Below are 5580 nucleotides of genomic sequence, written 5' to 3'. Positions count from 1 at the left end.
CTCTCTCTCTCTCTCTCTCTCTCTCTCTCTCTCTCTCTCTCTCTCTCTCTCTCTCTCTCTCTCCGTCTTTCTCTCTCACTCTTTCTATATGCATATTTCTACGCGCGCGTATGTGTTTACCTCCAGTACTAAAAAGTACTGTCACCAAAATAGGTAACTTTCCTCTCAACCGCGCACAATCGTCATCGTCCAAGCAGCTACGCCAGATCGTCTCATTCTGTGTATTTTTTTTTTTGGCCATACACAGTCGAAGAGCCAATGTTGTAATAAATCACACAAACTTCAGACTAACACACTGCTCTGTTGTCGAGTCTTCCTGTTATCTTTTTTTTTTAATCTTTCAAACGTATGATACAAGTGATTTATATTACGAGAAGAACATTTTAAATGCATTACTACCATGACAGGCTAAATTTGATCAAGTAGTAAATACAGAAACTAGAAGCATTCAGAATCATGTAATGCGACTTATTACTAACGCCAAAATCTAAAACCATATCGGAATTGAAGATCTACGAAAAATAAGCAAATTACACCAATCTCCTCTGTCATCAAAAATAAGGACTCAAACTACTTGACCACACTAAGCAAATGGTTTGTGGCGCCAGAACGATCTGTTTTGGAAAGTGTGATTAACGGAAAGAGAAACAGGGGTCGGCTAGAGATGGAGACAACATCACAGCATGGACAGGTCCTGACATATTATCCCTGAATGCTCTTGCGAAGAATCAGATACTATGGAGGCAGCTATCTCATGTTTGGTGCGCATCCTGCCACGAGCGGAAATGTTGACGCGAATGGATTAAAAAAAGAGAAAGGGGGAGAGGGACGGAGGGACAAGAAAAACTTCAAAATAAGAGAAGCATTAAAACGTCTGATGTGTAACATATGTCAGCGTCGACTCAGCAACGCCAAATAAACACCGACAAAACAGCTGCGCCACAACGTCTCAAAACCCGAGGAGAAACTCAGCCGGTAAGTTACCGACATATTAATATATTACCAAATATAATGTCCAATCTATATTTCTTTTACCTTTTACTCGTTGAGCCATTAGATTGTGGTCATGCTGGGGCAACGTGTTAACGGGTTTAGTCAAACAAATCTGTCCTGATACTTTTCTTTTTTATCAAATCTTATACTCATTCGATCGGTCTCTTTTTGCTGAACCGCTAATTTACAGTGACGTAGACAAACCCACACTAGTTGTCAAGCGGTAGTACGGGATAAACACAAACGGAAAGGTACACAAACTTAGGTATACACAAATATACCACTCACAGTCCCTTGGTCACCTTGGGGCTATAGCAGAAGACACGGGCCTAAGCTGCCACCCAGTGGGACTGAACCCAAAGCCATGTGATTGGGAAGCAGACTTCTTACCATCCAGCTATGCCTCCACTTATTGTACATGAAGCCGGATTGATAACGGAATAAATCATCATAAATATGAACTTTACATCTTCTATGGGTGCAGAAAACCAGAAAGGATAAGAAGTTCACTTCGCAACCACAAGGCCCCATGTACGATCCCACAACATGGCATCAAGATTAAGTGCTTTTACCATAATCTCGTCTCGGCCCAATTTTTGTAGGTGGAAATGAGTTGATAGAAACTGTATGGAAGCCCGTCGGGTAGGTTCTACCCATAATTTGAAAGCCCAATATTGTCATACTGTATCACACGAATTCAGCCGCCGATAGGCTGATTCAATTAGTAAGGAGATCGGTTTCGGGAACAACAAAATATAAACTATCGAAACCGACAGACGCTTTACAGTAAGTATTGAGTGCCTCTTTCATTTATAAACATACATTTATAGATAGATAGATAGATAGATAGATAGATAGATAGATAGATAGATGGGTAAGTAGGTAGGTAGGGTAGGTAGGTAGGTAGGTAGGTAGGTAGGTAGGTAGGTATTTTCAAATTAGCATTAAAGAGTTTGCTGTCCTATATTGGTGCTTGAAATTCTTATATAATTTGTTATTTTGCTCTCTTACTCAGCTAGGTAGGTAGATAGATAGATAGGTAGATAGATAGATAGATAGATAGACAGACAGACAGACAGACAGACAGACAGACAGACAGACAGACAGACAGACAGAGTGTCGGACAGAGAGAGACAGGCACAAACACACACACATACGCACACACATGAATAATGAAATAGATAAAGATAGGGAGGCATATAGAGAGACAAATAGACAGACAGACAGACAGACAGACAGACAGACAGACAGACAGACAGACAGACAGATATATAGATAGATAGATAGATAGATAGATAGATAGATAGATAGATAGATATGAAAGTAGGATTATTCAGTACTGCTACATTTAAGAGAGAACTCAATACAGGCATTATTGTTTTACGCATACGTACATACACGAACACACACACACACACGCACACACACACACACACACACACGCACACACACGCACGCCCACACACACACACACACACACACAGAACATCAGAAACGTCAGTTTTTCTAGAGAAATCTTAACGGTCACCTTGAATGTTCTGCAAGAAGAAGAGGGGCAGACACTGTGTCACCAGACCTTCTGCTCGGCTTGACCTTTTTACCGAGATTCTTGTATAATATGAACACGTCAGTGACAATAACATCAACAACAGAAACAACAACAACAACAACAACAACAACACTGACAGCAATAGCGACGATGGCGACCACGAGAGCAAACAATAACAACAACACGAGCCGCTTACTATGTGGTCATAAAACCTGCTAGAAATAACAACCAAACCATCTTCAAATCACACACTAACGGTTAAAGTAAGGAAAGTACAATTTGGATAAAATAGTATTAGATATCGCTAGAAAGGTGGGGTTGTCATGGATGGAAGCTTTTTAGGGGCTAAATAAGAACAGCTACAAGTACAAGGCAACGGCGGGATGTTCCAGATCAGTAGTACTCAACCGGGATTCCTGCGACCCTTAGAGGTCCATATAAAATTTTGTTGTTAAATTTTATGTGCAGTGAACTGATTATATTTCTACAAGGCACGTGGTTTAGTGGTTAAGGTATTCGGCTCACGATCGAAAAGTCGTGAGTTCGATTCCCAGCGGCGCATATTGTTCTTGAGCAAGGCATTTCATTTCACGTTGCTCCAGTCCATTCACCTGGTAAATATGAGTTGTACCTGTTTTCGAAAGAACATGATAGCAAGGTACACTCTGTGTCACGCTGAGTCTCCCTCAGAACTACGTTAAGGGTACACGTGTCTCTGGAATACTCAGCCACTTGCACGCTAATTTCAAGAGGAGGTTGTTATCCTTGAATCTCCATCAGAACTACGTTAAGGGTACACATGTCTGCGGAGTACTCAGTCACTTGCACATTAATTTTACAAGCAGGCTGTTATCCCTGAATCTCCATCAGAACTACGTCAAGGGTACACGTATTTGTGGAGTACTCAGCCACTTGAGCATTAATTTCACAAGCAGACTGTTATCCTTGAATCTCCCTCAGAACTACGTTAAGGGTACATGTGTCTGTGGAGTACTCAGCCGTTTTCCCGTTAACCTGACGAGCAGATGACTGTTGATCATAGGGTCGTAAGTTCGATTCCCGGCGGCGCGTTGTGTCCTTGAGCAAGACTCTTTACTTCACGTTGCTCCAAACCACTCAGATGGCAAAAATGGGTTGTAGCTGTAATTCAACAGGGCCAACCTTGTCACATCCTGTGTCACGCTGAATCTCTCTGAAAACTACCTTAAGAGTATGCGTGTCTTTGGAGTTAATTTCACGAGCAGGCTATTCTGTTGATTGAATCAACTGGATCCCTCGTCGTCGTAACTGACGGAGTGCCAGTTTGAATATTTCTACAATAAATAAAATATTTTAACAATTTCATTTTATACAATTCTTAATAATCCTTTCTACTATAGGTACAAGACCTAAAATTTTGGGGAGGGGACTAGTCGATCACTCGACCCCGGTGTGTAACTTGTACCTAATTTATCGATTCTGAAAGGATGAAAAGCAAAGTGAACCACGGTGGGATTTGAACTCAGAACATGAAGGCAGACGAATTACCTATAAGCATTTCGCCCGGCGTGCTAACGACTCTGCCAGCTCGCCGCCTTTTTATACAATTCCTAATAGTATTTAATTAGAAAAATATAAGAGGTTTTTTTTTTTAGGTACAATGAATGGTTTTTAAGGGTCCATTCAAGGGAAACAGGGATCATAGGGTTCCGTAGGCAAAAAAATGGTTAAGAACTACTGCTAAAAGTAGCCGCCAAATGTCCCTCAAATCACACAGTGCCTTCTTAACAAAGAACATTATACAAGGACATTATACAAGAACATTATTCAATGTAGTTATGGCTATGCAAATAGACGGGTGGTCTCGACTGGAATGTCTTTCATAAGGTTGAGCCGGGGTCAAATGACAATAACACCTAAAACAAAACTAACAGCTGTGTTTGTAGGATTTTCGAGCTGAGGACAGAACCTCTACATGGGCGCTAGATCTACTAGAAACAAACATTTCTCCTAAAGGTACAAAATCTGAAATTTGGAGAAAGGGGATAATCGATTACATCGACCCCAGTGCTCAAATGATATTTATTTTATCGACCCCGATTAGATGAAAGGCAAAGTCAACCTCGGGGGAATTTGAACTCAGAACATAAAGACGGACGATATACCGCTAAGCATTTCTCCAACTTACTGCCTTAATGATCTACTAGAAATAATAGCCAAAATCCGTTAAACCACATACAAACGTCTTTCTTTTTAAAAATTATACATTGCGTAATGTAATTCTAGATAGGCACAGGTATGGCTGTGTGGTTAAGAAGCTCGCTTTGCAACCAGGGGATTTCGGGTTCACTGCCACTGTGTGGCACCTTGGGCAAGTATCTTCTACTATCGCCCCCCGATTCATCCAGCAGCCTAGTGAGTGGTTTTGGCAGACAAAAGCTGTGTGGAAACCTATTGTGTTGTTGTTGCTGTGTGTGCGTATATATATGTGTGTGTGTGTGTGTGTGTATTTGTCCCATTCACACCATTTGATAGACGGCGTTGGTTTGTTTACGACCTCATTTCGCATTTCAGCAAAAGATACCGATAGAATAAGTACTAAACTTTTTTAAAACATAAGTACAGTGTATAGTTAATGATGGCAGTAGTAGTAGTAGTAGTAGTAGCAGCAGCAGCAGCAGCAGCAGCAGCAGCAGTAGTAGCAGCAGCAGTAGTAGTAGTAGTAGTAGTAGTAGTAGTAGTAGTAGTAGTAGTAGTAGTAGAAAATAGGGCAGGCGACACTTAACTACATCAACTAGGATGACTCCAGTGGCGATAAGGATAAGAAACTAGGTGAAGGTGGAGACAATGCGTGTCATGTACGCATATGAAAGTTTGCATATGTATGTATGTATAGTGGAGGCGCAATAGCCCAGTGGTTAGGGCAGCGGACTCGCGGTCATAGGATCGCGGTTTCGATTTCCAGACCGGGCGTTGTGAGTGTTTATTGAGCAAAAACACCCAAAGCTCCACGAGGCTCCGGCAGGGGATGGTGGCGAACCCTGCTGTACTCTTCCACC

General features: G+C 41.6%; 1 protein-coding gene across 1 annotated transcript in view; it reads right to left on the bottom strand.

The window, feature by feature from the left end:
• The window catches only part of LOC106870592 (tubulin alpha-1 chain), a 164024-nt gene that overhangs the window by 55785 nt on the left and 102659 nt on the right, over positions 1–5580 (bottom strand). The window lies entirely within an intron of this gene.

The sequence above is a fragment of the Octopus bimaculoides genome, chromosome 11, assembly GCF_001194135.2.
Source record: "Octopus bimaculoides isolate UCB-OBI-ISO-001 chromosome 11, ASM119413v2, whole genome shotgun sequence".
Classification (NCBI taxonomy): domain Eukaryota; kingdom Metazoa; phylum Mollusca; class Cephalopoda; order Octopoda; family Octopodidae; genus Octopus; species Octopus bimaculoides.
The sequence above is the reverse complement of the archived record's forward strand: the minus strand, read 5'-3'. Positions and strand labels throughout refer to the sequence as shown.